The sequence below is a fragment of the Corvus cornix genome, chromosome 6, assembly GCF_000738735.6.
Source record: "Corvus cornix cornix isolate S_Up_H32 chromosome 6, ASM73873v5, whole genome shotgun sequence".
Taxonomy (NCBI): domain Eukaryota; kingdom Metazoa; phylum Chordata; class Aves; order Passeriformes; family Corvidae; genus Corvus; species Corvus cornix.
In genome coordinates this window covers 5,933,792-5,958,541 of record NC_046336.1, presented here as the reverse complement: position 1 = coordinate 5,958,541, position 24,750 = coordinate 5,933,792, and positions in this window count along the sequence as shown.

The window sequence follows — 24,750 nt, the reverse complement described above, 5'->3', positions numbered from 1 at the left end:
TTTGGATCTTCAGCGATCTCCAAACACTTCATTTCAAAATCTAAAGGTCTGGAGCCTTCCTGCAGCTACACAGAGCTCTCCTCTGGCTTTTAATATCTAGGAAAGAATAAAATTGATCTTGAAGTGTGTCTGAGGTCCTGCCTCACCTGTCTGCTGACTCATACTGTCTCCTACATGGCATCTGTTGTTTGCAGACTCTTGATTCATTTCCTTGCCTTCTTCACCTCTGTTTGGAAGCTTCTCAGAACAGACTCAATATCTTCCCAGGGTAAGAACCATCTATTCCTCCTGCCAGGGGTTTCCACCTTACTTACTCATGGTTCTCTTACAGGAAAACAACAGGAACTGTCCATTCCAAGTTTTATCAGGGCCCTTCAGTACCTTTTCAATGGAAAGTAAACTGGAAATCCAGAGAAAGCACCAAAAAAGTGGTGACTTTGCATTAGATTCAGTGAAATTTCAGAAGAACAAAAAAAAAAGGAGTTAATTTTTGTTAAATTGATAAAAAGTCATTTTAGATTGGTGTTAAAAAGCTTTTTATTTCAAAATGGAAAAATAAAACTCATTGCTTTAAATCCAGGGATTGAAATGAATATTTTCTTTTGGGTCTCACAGAAATGTCTCAGTTCAGTGACCAAATGCAGAATTTTGATTTTTCTTCTTGGTTGTTCCAGGAGGGAATATCCTGGCCATCCACAGCAGCACTAGGCCCTGCAGCACTGGGGTGAGAGGTTATTTTTAAGAGCCCTACTTTTCCAAGCAGACCTGGTGAGACAAGTCTGAAGTTTCCTTCTTGATGCCAAGTCACCATAACTGTCCCCTCCTTGTGACCCTTCCATCAGATGCTTCTGAAAGACTCAATTTCATTGTCTCTTGGGGCCATTCAGGTGCTTTCTCCAAGTCCATCTCCAATGTTAGAGGGATGGTCAGAGTAAAACACTGGGGAAAACATTTGGGGATGCACAGATTCAAAACTTCTGGACAGAACTGGAGGTACCCTGTAATCAGGGGATGGTTTTGCCTCTGTTTGCTCAGCCTGTGGCAGCTGAGGACCCAGAGCTGCAGCTTTGCACAGGACTTTAGTTCCTGCTGCCAGTTGTCAGAAACTGGGTGACTGGACCAGGTCTCTGTGATGGTTCTGTTCTTTATTGCAGAGGATCCTGACTGTCCCCCCAAGCCTTACGTGCTTCAACCCATGGTGTGGCAGTGATGCAACCATGTGAGCAAATGTGCTCAACAGATTTTAGACCCAAAAACACACCCAACAACACATTCCTAGGAACTTGTGAGCTGATTTCTTACGCCTGCAACAGCGTTTCTTTGCTGCTCAAGTAGAAATGCCGTCTAAATATACTGCTTTTTCTGGGGTATTTTTTACTAGTGGGTAATCTTTTAATATCTGTATGACATCTTGTTACCAGTCTGATACAGCACCTTGCTAGAAGGAAAACTGCTGTTTGTTGGGTTGGTAGTACAGCAGCAGAGCTGCCATCCAAGCTGATCTATTGTTCAGTTAGACTCCACTTAGCTGAGGATATGATCAGAGTGACTAACAGGAACAAGAAAGAAGCATAAAGCAGATTTTTATGTTGCCATTTTTCTTTCTTATATTTTCATCTTTCTGTCAATCTTTTCAAAGTGAGTATGCCGAAAAGCAGGGAAGAACCCACATGAAAAGGGGTGGTGCTGAATGGGTCTTGTGTAACCCACTGGCTGTAGCTGCTGAGAGGATTTGTGCGTGTTGTACATGACTAATGGAACAGCTATTCCTGCACCAGGTGGTTAAAACTCATCAGTGACGTGTTTACAAGAAACTCATCCTTAGTCTTTCTCACCACACATGTGGATCAATGGATCTGCAAGAGGAATCATGATTCTAGTTTACATTATTTCACAGATTCTGGCGCCACCAAAAACAATTTCATCCCCTCTTTGGGCAAAAGCATTTCAGAAGACTACCAGAGTCTGCTCTCATTTATCTTCCAAGCTGGAGAACTGCACAGAGGATGTCCCTTCAGCCCAGAGGAGCCTGAGTGCTCAATGCTCTTGGTGCCTTCTGCCTCCACCCATCTGGGACCAGGAGAGCTGGGGAATGGCACTGAAGCTATGCCTTACCCAGCTTGTCCTGGGATTTCCATACAAGGAGGCTGTGCTGTTTTCCACTTGCTTAAGGCCACTACCATTGTCACAATGTAGAAAGAAAAATATATATGTGTAGATCAAAATCTAGAAAAAAATGTAGGTGACATCTGAGGAAAGCCTGAGGTTCCTGTGTGAAGGCACAGAGTCATAGACACAATCAGCTTCCCAGAAAAGGAATGGCATGAAGAGGTGTTAGCAAATACTCCTCAGTGATTTAAAGAAGCAGAAAAATAAATGAGTAAGAACCTACAACCTGAGAGAACTCTGTAAGACGTAACAATGTTGGTGGTGTACAAATATCTGTCCTAATTTATTTTTAATCATTAGAAGGAAAAGAGGGGGAGAAAGGGAATAACAGTCTTTGCCTAGTGTTCAGTGACTCTCATATACCTGATTCCCAGCTGCACCTAACTCATTATCACTCTTGTGAGTATAACACTTCTCTGCAAATGCTCCAGCCACTTAGATTTTTGAAGAGGGTTTTTCAGCAAGGATAGAATGTGATAAATGCAATTTAAACAAGCCACTTAATCAACTTATTTATATTAGATAATAATATAAGCAAAGTGAGTACGTCTTCCACACAGAAGCCCTCAGGAAGTCTCTGTGGAAAAGAAAACACAGCAAGATCACTCCTTTTACAGCCACCCCTTTAAATATCTCTCTTCTGGATGGTGGGTCTGTGTCCTCCATGCCCAGAATGGGCAGTCAGGACATGTTGGTAAGACAAAGCTCATGGGTGGGGAATTCACACTTGGTGAGGATTCATCTACTCATAACTATTGACTGTAAATTTCTGGGAGAATGAGTAAAGGGGATCTGGGAAAAAACAAAACAACTTTGATTAATTCTATAAATTTTATTAACATTTTGTTAATTTCTAGGAAGATTGTCTCTGAGAAACTCTGTCTTTCTCCCACACTGTTAAGTGTGCCCTGAGACCATAGACAGAATATGGAACAAATCTCTGTACTCAGCTTCCCTCATCCTAATGCCCATGGGCCTCAGGAAAAAGTTCAAGAAAGAAATCTGTGCAGGTGGATCTACCAAAAATGTCAGTGAAAAAAAAAATCTAGCTTTTAAAATTATATTTTCAGATCAGAAATAGGAGATGATCCTCCCATTGGGTGAGGAACAGGAAAATAGAGACAGAATTTTTATTTTAATTATTCATCTTACTTAATCTGAGAATTTAAATTGATCCTCATTTTACAGAAGCTTGTGGAATCCCTAATTTGAGATAAGGTCTGAGTGGGGATCAGAGACCCCAAGCAGAGTGCTGATGGAAGTTTAAGCTGACAGAAGTATAAAAAGAAACAAATGGGCTTTGCCATTCAGAGAATGTAAGCAAAGACCACAGCTCTGGAGAAAAAACAAGACAAAATCATAGTAAAACAATTCAGAAACCACAGACTCCAAAAAATGCAGAGGAAAAGGTGAAGCTCCAAGAGGGGATGGAGGGAAAGTAGAGATTGTTTTCCAGAGGTATCCTGAAAGTGTGAGCAGACAAGCACTGTTGTGCATGTCTACATGCACATACATAGCACTACATAGCAGAACTAGCCATGTTCTGGGAATTTTTTGTCTTTTTGTCTGTGTAAGAAGCTAAATCCTGACTGCAGATATAAAATTTTAAAAAATTAAATATATGTAATTTGCACAGATGAGAAGAATTTGTGGGAAATGTTAAGGAGACAGGTACGTACAGTGATGGAATATTACACAGAGCCCTTTTCACTTGTGATTCCAACACTGCTGCACAAGCTCACTGCTCAGGAGGTCAGGAGCTGTGCTAAGAATTTTGAAGAATAAATTTAGTCATGTTGCAAACAGGAATGTTAGAAGCAGTGGGCAATTTCTGAGCTAGATATGGAGAGAAAGTGTCTTTCAGCTGCAGGGTTCTTGAAGATGTGAAATAAGAGCAGGATGTGATGAGTAAAACACACAAGTTCCTTTGAAGATTTGTGAGACAGGGCAGCCCAGCTCAGACTGATCGAGACATTTTGCTACACATGGTATATTGTCACTTCTCTATATTATTTGCTTATTATGAATTAGAGCTAAGTCAAATTAGCCTTTTATGAGATTTAGGGTGAAAAATGTCATTTCCTGAAACATTGCAGCTAAAACTAAATGTTAAATTTATCTGGTGAGCAGCCTGTGGGAAACTACAGACCAAGCACTCCCTCTCAATCACAAGGACCTTGCCTCTGGAGCATGTGGAGCAACTTGCTCTTCCATCAGGGATGTTTCTGTGCTTCAGCCCAGGTTTCTCCTGCATAACTGTGCGAGTGTGGCGACTCAATCCCCTTCCCCTGGAGATCCAGAGTGGACCTGTCACTCTCTCTGTGAGCACACATTGTCAGTGGCTTCACCACACCCAGGACTGGGCCTAAATTCCACCTTTCTGCCACTCTTGTCTCCCCCACACGTAACATTTGCATTTGTAGGGCAGTAACAGCTGTCAGCCACTGATGGCCACATCCCAGGTCCGGGCCAGGTCTCTGGTTTCAGAGCTCCATGCACACTTGCCATATGGACAATCCTGCAGTAACATGTTTCCTAGACTATCGTGGGCTGGAACTGGAAGTTCATATGGAAATATTTTTTTGTGTGTGCGCCGGTTTTGCCAAACGTCCTGTTTTAATTATTCATCTCGCCTCATGAATAAATGAAAAGGGGAAACATCAAAAGTCGCCAAATACTCTGTGCTGGTCACAAACACTGAAGGTTTCTTTTTAATGTACAATCAGAAAGTTGGATTAAGATTCACTCCTTTGATATGCAGCTGATTATTTTTATTAATATATAAAAAAGAGAGAAATTCCTGTTTCCTGCAATTAACTGTATTTTTTTTGAAGCGCAACAGGCATAGAGAAATCACATATCTGTGGCGACTCCTTTCAAAGAAAACAATTAGCATCCATATCAAAAAGCTAATTCAGAGAAATTAAAAGAACACATACATCAGTAAAATATAATATTTCCTCTTTAGCACATCTCATTGTGTACAATGTGTCACTGTAAAATTGTTAGGCTTGGAGATAATGAAGAGTGACAGTTGAAGGGTTCAGGGCTTCATATAAGACTTTTGGGTATGTAAAGATTTTAATTGCACGTAATTATGAATGTGCAAGTGGAACGATTTAATTTTTTAGCTTTCATGCTATTAGAAGGCTAATAGAACCAATATCAAACTGAGTTAGTTACAGCAGAATTACTAGAAGAAGCTATTTTTTCATTCAGCAATTTAAATTCAATCAAAACAAAAAAAATTAAAATAGCTCATATGTTTCTGTCTTCTTTTACATTTATATAGTGGTAGCAAGATAAGTGGAGTATGCTATTAACAGAGAGGAAGAAAATAGTTCTTATAAGATTAGAGTATCCTGGAATAATAGCAATGGATAGTGGGGAAGCACAGAAGAAAAGGGGCAGCTATAAAGGGTGCAGTTAAAGTAATAAAGTGGTCTGTTAAGTTTGAGACTGACTGTTGGCTAACACAACTCTCTATTCTTGCTATAAACACACAAAAATACCATCTCCCCACCTTAGACAGAAATACTTCTGCTAATAACAAAGAATGAGCTCCTTTTTCTGGCTCTGTGGAGTTTGTGGCTGCTGAAAACACACAAAGAGCAGCACAAAATGTTTCCAATAAGCCAGAAAGGTGCCTGGACAGGGCTTTGACTCCATGAATCAACTACAGTTTTCACCTTGGCAGTGTAAACAAGGACTATATGGCAGGGAGTGTTATCTCCCAGCATCCTGGGTGAGTGAGAGCACTACCACAGCTCCAGGAAAGCTCAGGGTGCGATAAAACAAGGTTTCCAGCACAGCCCACTTTCTGCAGGGTTCAGGACTCCCCATTAGTACCATTTCCCAGCTTTGCCCCCAGCTGAGCACTCATCCCTCTCCTGCGTCTTTCCTCCCCTCTCTCTGCAGCATCTCATTTCCAGGTTCCCCCTCTGACTCCTATAGCCACATTCCATGGGCATTTCCCTTAATCTGCCTAAATTCAAGCTCTCCCTGACACCTCCCAGTGCTGTGTGCCGAGGGAACGCTGAGGCTGAGGCTGGAGTTCCACCCCTGCCCTGTCGTGCAAGCGCCTGCTCTTCCCTGTGCAGCTGTCACACAGCCTGCCCAGCCAGGGGATGGAGGGCAGGAAGAGCAACAATGAGCAGAGAGGAGGGAGAGGAAATAGGGTCCAGACACGCTGCACTTTCTCTATCGTAACCAGGCGTTTCGGTTCTGCACCGCTTTTGCATTCCCCGTGTCGTCCCTTACGACAGGGCCAGAAAATGATTTTCTATCTTCCACTAAACCCCATTTAAGTCCATCTTTCAGCAGTAATTAGAAGTCTGTTGGTGTTAGGATCTCTTTGCAGATCTTGGACCTTTTCAATTAATTTTAATCAGGTTCATTAGCACTTTTTTTAATGTGTAAGAAATGGGCAAATACATAACTGAAGAGCCACTTACCTTTTAATGAAGGTAACAAATATGCAATTAAAAAAGCTCTGTCTTTCAGCAACTTTGCAGTAAATTAACTTGTTTTGTCATTATTGTGCATGTAGAATGTCACTTACTCTGGAGTTTTGACATAAAATTCTTTATCATTGGCAGAATTAGTAAGTAATATTAAGAACTAGGAAATTACAATTAGTTCATGAATTAGGTGGGATATACAATGTGTTAATTATTGAGGGACCAAACTTCATGCAATTAAAATTTAAAATCAAGATAAGAATAATGTATTATTAGGCATCTGAGTATTTAATGAAGTTGCGAATGATTACCAAATTTTATAAATGAATTCTAAGGTTCCTTGACTATTCTTAGAAAATTTCGTGCTGTGGGACTTATAACAGGCTGCAGTTGTTTGTGAATAGAATAATAATATAAAACTCAGAAATTCCATAGGAATCTTTGCTTTTTGTCAACTCTACGTGGGCCTGTGAAGATGCTTAATAAATGTCTTGCTGCTAAAAAATATTATACCAGTGCTTCTTCACTAAGAGCTTTATTTCAAATATGAATTTCACATACAACTGCCATATCTGACCATTTATTGTCTGCACATCAGGAAGCTGTTAGAAGTTCACCCTTCATTATAAGTAGTCTTAAAATCAAGGGGCTCCTTCCCAGGCAGGCCAAATTCTGTCCATGCAAAGTGTAAATGCAAACAGCAGCTGGCTGCCTCCTGAGAATCCCAGCGATGAACAGCACAAAATTCTGCCCCACAGCTGCTGACAAACCAGAGATGAGGAGCAAAGCAGACCCTGGAGCACCCCAAGGAGCCATTGCCAGCATCTCCCTGGCTTTGTGGTGTCAGTGCAAGATGGTTTCATTGCCAGCGGAGCCACAGGTTGGGACCTGCTCTCAGAGTTCAAAAAATGACAGCAAAAATGATTCAACACCACTGGATAGCAGCATGGGGCAGCCCAGGACAAGAGCAGTGAGCCCAGCTGGCTGCATCCATTCCTGCCTTCCAGGGCCACTTACCTACCAGACAATGACAACCATTTCATTTCAACAACTTCCACAAAATTTAGTGTTCCTCTTGTAAAATCTTCCTCTTTTTTGTGAGAACTGTAAACTTCAGAGCGGCCTTGCTGGTGAGTTGTTGGACATGAGCCTCAATTTTTGACACAATTGCTCCACTGCAGCGAAATAAATCTGCTGCACTCATGGCTCAGAGCCCCAGGTGGTTGTACAGCACTTCCCACATGAGTCCAGTTCACATCAGCTCCACTAGCTGGATGGTCCCACAGTAGAGAAACCTGGAAAAATTTGAAGCAACAAGAGATCCTGTGTAAAAGCTGATGTTTCTCTTATTTGTTTATTATTTCTGTCATAATCAACAGCAGAGTGTGATGCTCCAGTGCCAGCATCCCTCGGGGACCTTCAGAAGGACATCTGGTCTTTTCAACCTGTGTTGGTGTGGCTGCAGGTACCCGCCAGGCCAAAAAATCCACCTGTCCCAGGATAATGTGTCTGTATAAGCAGGCTTCCAGTGTCCCTTTCATCCTGTGGGATGTCACATTTCACCCCCATCCTCATGACTCTGCCCAGGCTCCCATTCTGGCTGTGAGTGTCACTGCTGGGCCTGTGTGGGGTAAGGCAGTGTGGGTGCTGATTCTGCATGCAGCCCACAAAAAAGGCTCTGTGTAAACTATCTTATTTATTTCACTATCCTTCCCCATTCACCAGGCAAATTATCACATGTGTATTTAGTTTCAATAAGATAAAAAATTGCCTAATAAAATATTTACTCAGCCTTTGTCCCTGCAAGTGTAAACTCATGTAATTACAGAGCACTCCAGAACCTGTGGCTATAAATCTCTAGAAATAAAATCCTCAGCACACTGACAGAATAAGGCTTCCATTTACTGTGAAAATGGGAAGCTAGTCCATGCCAAGCTGCTAGATTAACGTAATGTGCTAAAATCCATGCTCCTTCTCTCTCTTCAGTCTTCAGGGAAGGGTGTTTATCTCTTCCGCCTAGAGATGGCTGTCATTACCTTTCCATCATAGGCTGGAGAAGTGATGATCCCACCTTTTTCTCTGAAATCATTGCCTCTTAACCCAATATTGGCTTGTGTTGCTGGCAGTCAGTAGCACCTGGGATGTGCTGTTCAGAAAGGCTGATGTGTATGGATACCCTTGGAAAATTCAAAGTATCCCAGGAAAGAGATGGCTTTATCTCAGCTATTAACAAGAAGCTGGTAAATATTAAGGTGCCCTGGCCTGATGCTCCTGGCACAGGCAGCGTGCCAGCCTTCCATGGGACATGCTGCCAGCAGACACACGGTGTGACCAAGCTGCTCTTTCCAGGAAAACATTCCCGAGGGGAGTGGGAACCTGTGCCCAAGGAGGCTGCATGCAAAAGTCAACCACTCAGCCATAATCTGTTTGTTATATGGGCAGGGTAGAAGAGAGATTATTATTTTTTATTTTCAGTAATATTTAGGTTGTGGGGCTTTAGCTCAGAGGGATCAGAGAAGGAGGAAGCACAAGGAATATAACAACCTCTTTTGTACCTGTCACTTTAATTTATGCCTGGTCCCACTTTGGCACAGCACCAGAGCCTTTGAAACACAGGAGAGTGGTAAGGAGTATATTTTGAAGGAACTTTTAATTAAGTCTGCCCTTGGGCTAATGAGCAGAGAAAGGTGGGAGCGCCTGTGGCTGTTTTTAAAGGGTTCCTCTACAAAGGCAATTTTTTTCTCAGGCTATCACAAGTCTAGGATTGGGGGAAAAAAACCCAAATAGGTAACTTCTCTAACTCAGCAGGTAACCTAACACACCAGTCCCTGAAAAAGCACAGCAATGCAGGCTTTTACTTCCCCAACTAATTACTTGAATAAAACACTGCTTGGACTCAAACCAGGTATCAACATTGCATTCAGCATTGTCACTCCAACCAGAGCAGCCAGCAGACACACAACAGGGGAAAGTCGGGAGCAAAGGAGGAAAATATTCTTTACTGCTGGCTCTGTAGAGAATCAGGGTGACCCTCAGAAAACCCTTCACAAAAATGGGGGAGCAACTCAGCCCTTCAGGAAGTTATGGCCTGGGGTCCACCTTTGAGAACCAGGGGAATCTTCCTGATGAAAAAAGCCTGGTTGCTTTTTCTTCTTAGATGGGCAGACCACCCCAAAACACAGGCTTTCCTTTGCCAGTATATTTTCTGTCTGAAAACATTTCACTGATGAAAAATCCCTAATGAGATCTGCTACGAGCTCCTGCAGAAGGTGACCCAAGGTAAGGACAGCTGGAAAGGGTAGGAGGGAGGAATTTCTTCAGTTAAAAACAAAAGTCAAGCCCCACCCAAGTTCCATAACGGTTGTGTTTGTGAAAAGCAGGCTGCCATATCAGCCCAGGTGTTCACATGGATCTTTGTGTGAGCCTCTGAGCTTCATCTCAGAAACCAGTTCACCCCAGGAGTCTCCAGTGCCAGTTTTGCAGTGGTGCATGCTGACATGAAACACATCCCACATATGTGACAGAGCCTGCCTGAAAATGAGTCAGGCTGACCTGACCAATCACTCTGGTGATGGAACTTCTCCATTTCCAGCCCAGAAGGATGACCAAGGATGGCAGCTTGGCACTTGTGGTTTGCAATGACAGTAGAGTGTCCTTCTGCTCCAGGTCAGACCTACCCAGGAAAGATGGCTCTGCTAAAACAAGCTTTCTTCCTATGTCAGGTATGTGTTAGCCCAGGAAAGAGCAGGGAGCAATCTGGAGGTGGTGGTGACCAGGCTGAATGCAGACCCTACACCACCACACAGCTCTGGGAGCCATCACAAAGCTTCACCATGAGGTTGAGAATGGGAACTGGGATTTTCATTCCCCTTTCCTAAGTCAAACATCATTTATGGAACCAAGGGCTACTTCCCTCTGGATCTTCCAAACTGCTTATGCTGGTTGAACACAAGATAAAAAAACTTATGTCTCAGTCTTAGATCTCCTTCATATCTCTTTCATCCATTTCTCCCTCACTTTCTCTCCATCTTGGTGCCACACAAAAACTGAACTGCCTCCTTCTACCCAGCTAACAAGGCAGAATTGCATTTCAGGGAGTTCAGCCTTTAAAAACAGAACAAACTTGTTTCCTATGGCCTGGCCCTCCTATTCCCAGAGTCTCCAACTGCAGATGACGTTTTTGTTGCAACCAGTGCTGTTCCAGCACCCATGAGGGGTGAGAGCCCTGCCCTGAGGGCTGCCACATGCACACATGCATCCACTGCTTTAAAAAAGGATCATAGCAGCCTAAAAGAAGTGACTGAAGGTCTGATTTTCTTCCCATTTCTTCCCAGTCTTAATAAAAAGCAAACATCCCCTTTGGGAAGTTATACTCACGAAGCAAATTTAATTTCAAGAAAGGCCAGTCTCAAATTCACCCAGGCAGCATTAACTTACCACTAACGCTTCCATCCGATGCCACCCTGTGGCTGGAAATCACCTTTCCCAGCTGGTGTCCAGAGGAAAGGCTCCAGTGCCCCTGGAATTGCCCTGTCCCAGCGCTGTGAGGCAGGACACGGGCAGTGAGAGGATCCCGTGCCTCGGGCAGGTGTGTCCTGGCTTCCAGGACGTGCGTGCGAGAGTGTGACGCCATTGCCATGACGTCTGGAATGTTCCTGCCTTGGGAAAACGGGGCTGGCTGCCGCCCAGGGATCTTCAATAGAGACCGAGCATGGATGTGGGGATGCTTGTGTGTAATTACACACAACATGTACGGCCATTTACCATATGGGAGCAGTTGGAGCCCTTTGATCCTTCTCACCTATAAAACTGGGCTGGAGGGGCCTGGCGTGGGGGAGTGGGGTCACAGAGGGGCTCACTGTAGTTCCAGTGAAGGCCAGGGCTGTGCCTGTATTGTCTCATTTCCCATGAGTGTTCAGAAAAGAGATTTCCCAGCACAGCTGAAAGAAAGCAGGAGAGCACTGCTGGTGTCCTCTGGAGCCCAGTTTGGAGGAGTTTGTAGGCAAACCAGAGAGATGCTTGGGTGAGGTTTGCTGAGGCCAGAGGCTCAGTGCCTCCAGGAGTGACCCCCTTCCCTGCATGCCCCAGTCATGGGGAGGGCACCCCTCATTCACCACAGAGTGGGGAGCCCTGGCTGAGAAATGTCTGTGGTGCAGGGGTTGCTTGTGCTTAGGGTGGTAATGCCTGAAAGTGGGGGGAAGCCCACCTGTACCCCAGACCCTCCGCCAGGCAGGATGCCAAGTGCTGGCACGGGAACCAGGGCAGCTGCACTGCCAGTCTCCAACACCTTTCTGGGAAGATCTCAGCTTGCCCCCACACTCCTTCCTTATTGTCATCTGCTTCACCTGCACCTATGACAACAGTACAGGTATTAACAGGGCAGGGCTAGGAAGGAGATGTTCACATATTTGAATGGGGCTTTATCATAGCAATGCCTATCATTTTGTGCTTTCCACAGTTTCCTGACTGGATGATGCCAAATATATTTCATGAAAAGGAATTACATACTACAAATGCTACACAGACTGAGTTATTTCTTGTCTTTTTCAATTCTGAAAAAATTTCCCAATACCTCACTTTACAAAGGCAGCTGGGAGCTTACTTGTATTTTTCATAGTCTGGAGGGCATCAGCTTGTGATTCCCCAGCCTGAGTTTATTTCTGACTCTGCCACTGAGGTGTGATTAACCCTGACCAGACCACTTGGCCCCTCTCATTTGGTTTCTTCTCTTCCCTTTTATTTTCCCGCAGTATAAAGTCCTTGATATAAGAGCTGGTTGTTAGTTTGCATTTGTGGGGTGTGTCATGCAAGGGGGGAGAGGGCAGGACCAAAGCAAAGGCACTGAGGAAACCCTGCCCACAGTGTGATATGAACAATTAACTGGATGTGTTGCTGAAGACACGGGGGTTTAATTGCACAGTTTGTCTGTCCTCCTTGCTCACCAGCTAAGCCTAAACCTGAATGCCAGCTGAGCCTGTGGATAGTCCAGATCTGGCCTTGCCCCAAAAGCTGCTCCAAACCTCATGGCAGCCCTGCCATGCCCCTGCTGTCCCTACAGCTGGACCTTGGGGACCTGCAGGGACAGCGCAGCATCACAAATCCTCGTGTTCAGAGGCTTTCCTCCATCTTACAGGCTGCTGACAAGCATTTGTTGGCAGAGGAAAATCCAGCAAGAGAGTGCTGGTGAAGGGTAAGGGTGTCTCTGTGCCGTTTTCTCACCCACACTCAGCTGTGCAGTCCCGCTGGAGCTGAGGAAGATGCCTGGGTGCAGAACCACCTGCCTCGGTGCCCATATGTTTTAAGGAATTTTGCACACGTGGGCCCTTGTTGGTGAATCTCCCTGCAGCCATTTGTTCTGTCCCCCCTATTGCTAAAATGTGAGAAAAGACAGCACCTCTGCCTGCACACAGGGGTGTCAACCCAGCCACCTCCTCAGTAAATCCTCACCACCCAACAGATATTTGTGAACTCCTTCCATCCATCCTACATGGACAATGCTGCTTGATTTAAACTTCTCCCATTTCTCAATCTTCTTTCTTTTTTTTTTTTCCAGGCTATTTGAGCCACAAAACTGGCCAACAGACACAGCTGGGAAACACACTGCAGCACAAAGAAAAAATAATAAAGGCTGGGAGGAGCTCTTTTCCCATCTACAGAACTGTAATTGGGTCTTCACTTTTTTTTTTTTTTTTAAGCTCAGTTGGGGTATGAACTCCTTAATCTTAGTTTGACTTATGGGAAAGGGAGGGCATTAGCATATTTATAAAAATTTACCTTGTTCTGAAACTGTAGACATGCTTCACCTTATAATTTCATGATTAGTGTCATTTCATCATGGGGGAAAAGCCACTTTTTCTATCCAGCGGCACAAAACGAATACAAATCAAACACATGCTTTCTGGAATTATTCACACAATGTTTTCAAAAATCGACATAGTTCAATAGTTGAGCAATAAATTTTCTTACTAATGAGACACTAAAAAATGTTTTTGATGTTACGCCCAGGGAGAGCTAGTTATTGCAGATTTATAGGCAATCTGTGCAAAGACTGTCCTTTGCTTCCAATGAGTTTCTAATTTTGATTTGATGATATCCAGCTGCGGAGATTTGGCCATGATATTATATAACTTGTGATATCACATCTATACAGGGTTTTCTTCACCCTCGATGACTGGCCTTTTCATACACGAGCTGAACTGCAGCATCCCACGGTTTCCTTGTGCAGACACCCATGGCATGTGGTGTTTATGGATCCCTTTAAGGAGTGTGTGCAGTTACAGTATGTGCCTCTCATAACTCTCTGAAATACAGGAGGCAAATTTAAATTTTTTGCTGGAAATGCATCTTTTCCTTTCGGCTCCTCCTGCTCTCTCCATGGCTGGGAGCTCAGAGCAGGTCGGGGTGTGGGCAGCCATGCACTGAAGGCCTTGCACACTGTATTTTGAGGTTCCTTTTGTTCCAAGAATTTCTTCCAGCATTAGGCTGGAGCCAAGCCAGTTAGGCTTGTCCAACCCAGGGGACTTGACCACCCCAAGGACTGGAGTCACCACAAGCCACCCCCACACACAGGAAGGTTCGGAACAGTCAGTGAAGGACAGCCAGCAACCTCTTGTGACACCATTTCATCAACAAGGAGCCTGAGAGGGAGGGTTTCCCAATTCAGGCCCAGAATGTTTTCAAAGCAGTGTATTCAGTGAAGGTGACCACCTATGCATTCCCTGGAAGTAGCCATCGGCAGGGGTTTATTCCCATGACCTGGTTGAGACCCTGCTGAAGATGAACTCAGACCTTCTCTGGGGACATTTTTAATCTGAAACAAACCAAGCTGTGCCTGTATTGATACTGCTGGCAGGCCCCTTCCCTAGGAAATGAGGGAATGTGGTATCTCTCAAAGGGTAATAACAAGGCTCCTTGCCTGGATACAAGAACGATGAGTGCTTCAGAAGTGCTGATGATTAAGGCCCGTGTTTAGGACGCTTGGAAAAAGAGGTCTCCAAGGCGAAGCAGCCACAAGCCAGTTTGCTCTGCCGCTCACCCGCCTTCCTCCCACATGGCTGCCATGTGGGGAGGCCACAGGGAGCCCAGGCCAGCGTTCCCAGCAGGAGGCTCCCGCTCCAGCTGTGCCCGAGCACGCAGGGGCTGCCCCTGCACAACCCGCCAGGCACCCGGCACGGCCCGGCTGCTGCACGGGAGGACAACCCGCGGGCAGCCCAGCACATCAGGAGCACTCTTATGGGGTTTTTAGTTCTTTTTTTAGGAAGTCTGCAACTTGAGCTCGCTGCCAGTAACTGAGAGGCTCGGCTCCCGGCAGAAGACAATAGGACAGTGGTGGGGTATGCGGAAGGGCTGCAAACACAAAGGCTACAGGGCTATTTTCTGCCTAAACAAACTTTTCGAGCTTAAAAATATGATGATACCCTAAATAGTATCAAATTAACTGATAACTCCCAAACACTTCATTCTGTTACTCTTCTGAAGGCCTGCAGGAAGCACACCCATGGCAGGGATTGCAAATGCCTTTGGCAGGCGCTCCCCTGAGAATCAGGCAGAGCCATGCCCCTGTTCCTCACATGCCATGCATATGCATAATTCCATATAAATCATGGATCTGAGCAACATAGGAGCACTAAACAAAGTTGAAGGTTCACAGAAACACATTCAGAGTGACATCTTATTCCCAGCTTTCAGTAAGCGCGTTATACATTGAAGAGCTGCCATTCTTTTTGCTCTTCATCACCCAGGGTTTTGGTCCCCTCCTCCTCACATGTACCTTCTTTTGACATTTCTGTCTCCAAATTCACTTCTGATGCAAATGATTTCAATGGCACTTCAGAAACATACGCAAAAAACGCAGCCAGATGTCTTCCTTGGATTTCAGGATGGCAGAGAAGTGTCAGAATGAAATCTGGATGGCTATGATGTTGCCAAAAATAGTTTCTGCACTCACCCTGTGTCTGTGAAGACGGATCTCAAGGCCAAACACAGAAATTAGCTTCCATATCAACATTTTACTGTCACTTTCATCGCCACGCCAATAGATTAGTTAAAATAACATCGTTTACTGGCACGGAGTGTTATTGCAAACAGATGTCATCATTAGGATAAAGATGTGTTCTACAATTTCATCCAGGAACTTATTCATGGAAATTTTGATTTTTCTCATTGAAATAAGAAACAGTTTTCATCCTTTGAAGCTTTCATCCCTGAAAAACACTTTTGGGTGGGTTGTTGGGGTTTTTTTGTTGTTTCCCTCTCCCATAAAGAAGAAATCAGCATTTTGCTTGACATGGCATAGTTCTGGTGGTTATTTTCAGTTAAAAGTTTTCCTCCAGTGAAAAGCAAATGTTAGTTGGAAAAATACCTATGATGAGCTGTAATTTCCAGTATATCTTTCATAATTGTGTCTAATTGCTTTCTGCTTCCTTCAGCTCTTCTTCATCTGGAGTTGAATAATACTAGTCTCAAATATATTTGGTTTTCCATAGTCATTGAGTCACCTTCTCTGTGTTATTCAGACAAAGCTGGATATTTATTTGCAATGTCTGGGGTTTGTTGTCTTCCTTTGTTATGAAGGGAGTCTGTATGGATAATGGATGCACATTGGACTTCACTCATTAGAAAGGAATTTGAAACTGTGCAATGTAATGAGAACAGCCACCAGAACACAGCAGCTCAGGAGGGGTAAAGCAAGACTGGACCAGGCAGAAATCTGAAAGCTCAGTCCTGCTGGAATGAGAGGCAGTGCTCTGGTTGACTTCAGCAAGGATTCTAGGATTTCATCCTGAGAATTTAATAGTGCTGCAGTTCCAAGTAAGTTCAAGCAGAAATGCATGCTCAGTGGTGTAGAGTAAGGCTTCAGTCCTACACAAACAAAAGCCTATGCATTTAAGTAAAAGAATTTTGAGCCCCTGCACTTTATTTATTTAATCTGCTTACAACATATTAAATATTAAAAACTACGTTGTAATAGATTCTTTTTACCTCTGAGAAATAACCATAAAAATCACCCAACACACAAAAAAATGCAATAGTGGCCAATTTGTATTCTTACTCGATCTGCTCCAGAGGAGAGAGAAACAAATCAGGTCATGTTTGGCACCTAGTTTCGTGTAATATGTTGACTCATTGCTGCTCTCTGGATCTGTGTATTCTTTACACCATGGCTTACAGGTTGTCCATAACTTCTGCATGAACCTTGCAGTGTCCCCATCGCATGAGCCCTAGTGCCAAGACGGAAATTCCCAACACTCCAACACAGCCCTGGCCTCTCTGCTACTGCTCACATCAATTGAAAAGTTCCTTTAGACCTCAGTAAAGGAGGGTCCATCACTAAAATCAAAATTCTTTGGAGAAAAAACCTACTATAACCTATTTTTAAAGTCCAAGATCTTCTTGAGTTCTCTTATAGTATGTGAGAATGGACACTGGCAAGAAAAAGCACCTTTGTTATGTAAGATAAGTGTTTAACTTGGGAAAAAATGGGAAGAGCTTATATTAACAACCCTAGAGTGCACACAAAGTCAGCTTGACTCCTGGAAAATCCCAAGCGGATCTCTGGGCACTCACAAAGAGCCTGGAACAGGTGCAGGTGGCGCAGGACCAGCTGGGCAGCACTGAGGTACAAATCCCCACCCCACTGGAGTGGACAGGCACCCAGGTACCCTGGAAAACACTGAACTAAATCAGCCTGACTGCAAAGGTGCATAAAGAAGGACAGAATGGTTGGAGCTTGAAGGGACCTCTGGAAATCACCCGGTCCAACCCCCCTGCTAAAGCAGGTTCACCTACAGCACAGGTGACACAGGACTGTGAATATCTCCAGGGAAGGAGACTCCACAGCCTCTCTGGGCAGCTGTTCTCGTGCTTAATCACCCTCACAGTAAAGAAGGTTTTCCTCATGTTCAGGTGAAACTTCCTGTTTCAGTTTGTGCCCACTTGGTCATGTCTTATCCAGTCTAAACAGCCCCAGCTCCCTCAGCTTGTCCTTGTAAAAGATGCTCCACTCCCCACATTCTCCTCTGGACCCTCCCCAGTAGTTCTTTGTCTGCTCACTACCACTAACCCTCTCCTCATTTTTCCAGCACAGGGTGTCGTCACAGCACTGCAGCTTTCTGGGATAGCCAGAACAGGCTGTGGAACAGCATTTGCCTTCTGTCCTCACTCACAGCCCTGTGCTGAGTTGCTTAAATGCATAAAAATCTTGATCTTGGATCTCCTGTGAGTGCCTACAGGGACCACCGCTGTGTCTCATTACGCTGAGCTGGGAAAAGAGCAGGAGTTAGTTACCGACAGCAGAGCAGCCCCCAGAAACTCTAGCTGGAATTTCTATCTCCTTCTGCATTTGCCTTTACTGTAATTATGTTTCAGAATAATTTCTGTGTCAATCTCCCACTTCCAAATATAAATGTCACTCCTCTTGCCCAGATTCAAAACAAACTGTCAGTTTGAAATAGCTTCTAACACGTTAATAATGAAATACCGTTTTACCCCCACTGAGAATAAAATGCTAGGACTAATCATACCGTTCTAAAGGGCTTATAAATCAATAAACCAAGAGGCAGTGAATGAACAAAATGCTGATTGAAATCATAAGCACATCAAGTATCTGCAGATAATCAGCGTCACATGTTTAAAATAAAAATTTTTAAAAAAATAAATAGTTTTCCCTAAACATGTGGATACACACAGTGCCTTGCTAGATTTTATTCTCACAACGTGGTTTGATTACCTCACCAGGGTAGATGAAAGCACAACTGAGTGTTAGAAAATGAGGGCAGCAGATCACTTTGTGATGTGACATTCACAACCTAAGTGGTACAACCTCATCATAAACTGTTCCAGTAGCTGGGACTTTTCCCGTGTCTCTTTCCCCCTTTGCTGCTGGGATGCCAGCTGGCAGTGCTTAGCTGGCAGCTGTTCTGATGCAGTTTCTCAGGTCAGGGCTGTGTCAGAGGGCCAACATCACAGCTACCAGCTAACCCACCTGCCTGTCTGGGGTCACAGGGTGGGAACTGCGGGAGCGAATCCTGTCACACCTCAGACCCCGCTGCCCATTAACCCAGCCCACACTGCAGCCTGGGCAGCTCAGGGCTCAGCTCACCTGCAAGGTGTCCAACAGAGTTTCCTGTACCTTTCTCCCCCTGAAGCATGTGTTTTGTGGCCATTGGCCCCGTGGCAATTTTGGGAAGCAGCTCCACAGGGATGGTTACCTCTGATATCTTGTATAACTCACTCGTTCAGTGTTGGCTGTTTTGGTGTCCTTAGCTAGATGCACAACACACCTGAAATTCCTCCCTGGGTGAGTCACACTCTTCCCCATCTCACTGAGCCTAAGGAAGATGTGAAGATGTGTAAGTTTGGTGCTGGGGAAAGCTTTTCTCAAGTTCATGGTATTGTCTTTAGTGATTCACATGACCACAGTTAAAGAACTTCTTCCCTGTTTGGGGGTGTCTGTGAAGCTCTGACATAAAAAATGTTGTCAGGCTTCAGTTTCTAAGGATTCCCAAAATGTTGGCACCATGGAGGTGTCCAAACACTTTAGTTTGGGCCCAGGAGCCCTGGCAACACAATCCAGTGTTTGCAGGTGTAGCACCTTCTGTGAAAGACCCTCCTGAAGAAAGGAGCAGCCCTTTGTCAGCTGACACTTGATCACCAAACCTACAGCTGCTCTCCCTGCCTTTGTCACCCAAACCCCATCCCTTTTGTCCCTGGAAAGGAGCCTGTGAGAAATCTTGAGTACTTTGGAAGTGGCACATTGCCATTTTTAGCAAACAAACCTTGTTTTCAAAGTAAAGGCTGGCACTGGGTGTAGAGAGAAATGTTAGATGCAAAATAGCAGCAGAGCAGCTCCTTGGTTTTATGGAAACTGGTGACAGCAATTCCCTGTGTGAGAGTAAGAATGGTTCTTATTTACAGTCAACTCCAAATTATTTCCTCATATACTTTATTGAATCTTTCTTAAAGATAGATTCTGTAACCCTCATTGAATCTATTTCAAGAAAAGAAGTTTACACAATGCATCAAGAATCATCTATAAATTCTCCCTCTGAATTCTGATGCAACATATTGAATAAAATACAATAGAAATGAAGACGCTGGGAATTCATGACAGAGTTTTTAATTATAAATCTCAGAGTAAATGAGCATGAGATTGTCTTGCTAGAGAATTGTAAATTAACTTAATGGATATTGAGATTAAGTCTTTTTTTAAAATTTATTTTGCAATACTTGATGTTAATAGAAACTTACGTTGTGTATTAGTCCAAGTGTCTTTAAAGACTTTTAGAGTCATTATTCAATGATGGATGCATGTTTTAAAAAATTTGCATTTCTGAATAGGTAAATGGATTAATTGAGAGAGGATCATGAAAAGCTTTGCAAATGTGTGTTGATGAATCTGTTAATAAAACATCACATGAAACGTTTTATTCACAACAGATAGGTAGGTTCACCCCTTGTTAATATTCAGCAAAATTAAAATATTCCTGTGAAGTGGCACTGAGGCATCATGATCTTCAAGTGATATGGGGTAGAAACTTCTTTTAACAAAACCTTCTGGGGAAACACACCACATCAGTGCTTTAAAGTCACCACATGTTTGTGTCCCACAGTACATGTTATTTGAATTGTGTCACTGAAATGCTGCTGCCATTCGAAACATTTCTCCCCAGGTGAGAGTAGCTCTTCACAAGTGAGGTATGTCTTAATAGATGCTTTAAAAACATAGTGGAGGATTCTCAGTATGGAGCATCTTTTTCAGATGACTGATATTTCTTCATCTCTCACTTCCTCTAATAACGTTCAATGAACCTATTTTTTCCACAGGGGTGATGAACCCACAACTCTCAGTCAGTCAATGTCTTGTAGCAACATGCACTTGTTGGTTCCAGTGAGCAGGGTAGCAGAGCTGTGTTGCACTGAATACATCCTGCAGCATTATGGAATTCAGGCAGCAATCCTGCAAAAACTACTCAGAAGCTCAGCCTCTGCTGGAATTCAGTGCAAATTTAACCTGGTGCCTAGGAGGTGGATGTTTCAGTAAAGCCAAGAAGCTGAACCATGGATTTTTAGATATGTTGCCTTCAGCTATACCAAAGCTCTTGAACCCCAGCTCTGCACCATTCTACAGCTCATCGCTTCAGGTCTGTCATTATTCACCACCATTGCTTTCTGTCACTGGAGGCTCTAATTCTTTTTGGGACCTCAACTGAAAATTAGGTGTGTGCCTGTGTTTGCATGCACAGGGGCAACTGAGGGCTCAGAGAACATCACAGGGCACCAGGACAGTGTATGTAACTCATTAACGACAGAGCACTAAGATGAGAATGTTGTTATACCCTGGGAAACAGAAAAAAGTTGCCATTACCTTGCACATAACCTCACAATGTTTCTCCTGCATGCCCTTCTTCACAGTCTGCCCAAGCTGTCACATTCCTGTCTCCATGAGCATGGGGACTGCCAGCAAAATCCCTACTGCAGGGCCATCAGTCACATCTAAAGCACTCAAATGTCGGGAAATGTCAGGATTTAAGCTGCTGAGAGAACCTTATCTCTGCCCTTTTGTGTGTTTGTGCTGTACAGGGTAAAGCACTACTCCAGCGAATAAAGCCAGAGATCCTCAACTCCCTGTAGCAATATGAATGAATTGAGTCACTAATTCAAATGTTTCAAACAAGTCTACTGTCCCTTCAATAAATATTTAACATTTACTTCATCACTGGCCCCTTCTGAAGTCACTTTGCAAATTTTTGAGCCGTACTTCAAAGAAGGAAAAAAATAATTAAGTAACCTGGCTGGCAGTAACATTTCTTCATAGAACGGAGCATTCCCTCTGTCCCCGGGCCAGAGAGCACCTTGTAGGAATGAAAGGTGAATAAAGGCTGACTTTGGTGGTGTTTCTCCATTCTGCAGCTTCCACTGACACCTGCTGGAGGCAGGCGCTATCATTTTAAATTCTGTCTCCAGCCTGCGAGAGGGCTGGGCACTGCTGCATCCAGATCTGGGGCACCACACACAAGAAGGACATGGAGGTGCTGGAGTGAATCCAGAGGAGGTCACAAAGGTGTTCAGAGGGCTGCAGCACCTCTGCTATGGAGACAGGCTGGGAGAGCTGGGGATATTCAGTCTGGAGAACCCTCCAGGGAGATATTAGTGCCTAAATGGACAGAGTTGGAGAGGGACTTTGTACAAGGGCTTGGAGGGATGGGAGAAGGGGGAATATCTTTGACAGAGAGCAGGTTTAGATTATAGATAATGAAGAATTTCTTCCCTGTGAGGGTGGTAAGGCCCTGGCACAGGTTGCCTGGAGAAGTGTGGGTGTCCCATCCCTGGAAGTGCTCCAGGCCAGATTGGACAGGGCTTGGAGCAACCTGGTGCAGTGGAAGGTGTCCCTGCTCATGGCAGGGGGTTGGAACTAGATGGACTTTAAGGTCCCTCCTAGCTCTTTTCATGTTAGAACTTTCAGCAGGCTCCTGATGAACATCTGAGGCAATATAGGGAATTGCAGTAAAAAAAAAAAAAAAAAAAAAAAAAAAAAAAAAAAAAACCAAAAAAAAAACCACCACACTAAAATATAGGCACAGTCCTAGAACTTTGAAAACTAGAAAATGTATGGCCATTTTTACAGTAGGTTGTTTATGTTGGTGTAAAGTGTTCCTGCTCTGCCCAGCCAGGGAACAGAGCCAGTCTGATAGACCTGAACCTTGCCTTCACTTCCAGATTGACATCACAGTTTGTGCTTTTGTAAACACCAAGAACTGAGTGAAACTGAAAATGCCTTTCCAGGGTTAGCTCACAGCATCTAGCTCATAATATTAGATTTTAACTAAAGTCTCAGACTACTAAAAAATTAGAGGTCTTTACAAAAATTATTACATCTAGAGTGCTGTCCAACAGGGGACATCTAAGGCGAGGGTGGCTTTTGCCTGTCGGGAATGAACAGGCAGTTGAATTTTTGCCTTAGCATCTTTCCAAGTCCATGTAAAGCTTTTATTACCGCGTCACTCAAGTCTCCCTGGTCGCATCCAGGAGGTGGCAGTGGAGGAGCATCCATCGCTCCCAAACGCGGGGCTCGGGGCTCACGGTTCATTCCCGATCGGGAGTCAGGGCTGGGGCAGCTCCGCGGGTGTTTGGACACATTTGCCAGGTCGTGACATGATGGAACAAACCGTGCCTGGATTGTCCCCACAGCCGGGCTCGGGGGAAAAGCAGTACCAGAGAGAGAAATGCAGCCGGGGGGTTCTGATGTGTCCCCTACAGAATGCGTATAATCTTCTACTGAAGAGAGCAGGATCAGGTCACACACAACACTAAAAACCCTCCTATTTCAGGTGTTTGAGGGATATTTGCATTTCCCTTAATTTTCTATACAGTAGTGCTTAAATGGAAGCTTCTTTCTTAAAAATCCCTTTAAAAGGAAGAAAAAGGGAATTGTGAAAATCGTACAAAATCCTTGATTCAATTTAGCTTTTTAAAATTTGTATTAAAGATGTAGAAAGAAGGAAAATAAATTTCATGGGCAAGTGAGAAGTATGAAGCATGGCAGTACTGAATCAGACTCCAGCTCTTTTTATTGAGCAGCACAGGGACACCGACACCTTCTCTTCTCAGCACATTGCAATTAAAAGGACAAGTTCTGGAGAAGATTTGGAAACATGAGGAAAAGTCACAAGTTCTTCAATTTAAAAACAGAGAAAGTGCCTACAGAATGCAGTGGCTAAATGACACTTCTGTCACAAATATCAAAGAACAGCAGGAGCAAGCAGAGTCAAAATTTTAAAAAGCGAAGGTACAGAAAATGATTTTACAGGTGATATCAGGAACAGCAAGAAACAATTCTCAATATACATTGAGAAACAAAGGGAAAGAGACCACATAAGCTATTGATTCACTAGCAAATTAAAAGGAGGGGTCATCAGCAAATTTAAAAAGGGCCAGGAAGCCCAAAGGTGTCTGTGTCTTGTTTTGTGTTTCTAAGGGGAAAGACCAAGTGCAAAGACTTCAAGCAGCAGCACTAGAGCAGGAGGAAATCCCCATGGAAATGTACAGGGAGGCATCAGCACACTCAGAGAACTGGAAAGTTTCACACTGCCTGAGCCTGGTGCATTTTATTCCAAGATGCTGCAGAAGAATATGACAGAATTAATGTCAGAACCACATGGGGTTATCTTAGGGAAGGCATGGGATGTAAATAAGCATCAAAAAACTGGACAGGAGCAAATATATTCAGTTTCTAAGAATGGAAGGAAAAGATTAATCAGAGATTTGTCTATCAGTCAGCTTACCTTCAAATGCCAGAAAGTCTTGGAAAACACAAAATCTTTGTGAGCAATGAAAGAAAACGAGGCAATGAGGAAAGTCAAAATGGATTTTTCACTGCAAGTCCTCTCAGAGCAAACTCAGTTCTCCTTATGAAAGGGATAGGGATAGGGAGACAACAATAAACACCATCTACAACCACAGAATGAGCTTTGATACCTTCTCAACAGTGGAGAAAAGTGGTTTCTGCATCAGACTCTGACATGGCTACAGGCCAGAAAGGCTGAATAAACATGCTGGACTAATGAAAATGGAGCAATTTTCTTGCAATGAAGGATACTCTTTTCTGAACAAAAGCCATGACATGTGCTTGTAATGGAGTGACATTCATGCAGCACAACACTCAAACATACCTTTGAGCCAGAGCATGATGATCCCTTTCCTAATGCCCTGTCCCCTCACAGAGCAATTAAACAAAATCGCTCATGTTCTGCGAGAGCCAGCCCTGCTGGAAGGGACTGTGATAAAGGAAGGGTCTGCCTCCACTAATGGCACAGACTCACTTCCCAAAAGCTGAAATCACTGAGTGACCATCAGTAATTAAGGGGCTGGACACATTCTAAAAGTCCGTTTCCTGTAATTGGCCAGTCTTGAACCTTCCCTCTGAGGTGCGCATGAAGCCAGTGCAACATTGATTCAGCACCTTCACAAACCTTTTAGCATGGGCACAAAAAACCCAGAACTTTCTGCCATAGCTTGTGAGAGGCAACCTTCATGAGCCAACATTGCTGAATTTTAACATCATTTTCTCTTATCTAGTTACATAGGAACACAGGCTTGGCAGAAACATCAAGCATCACAAACA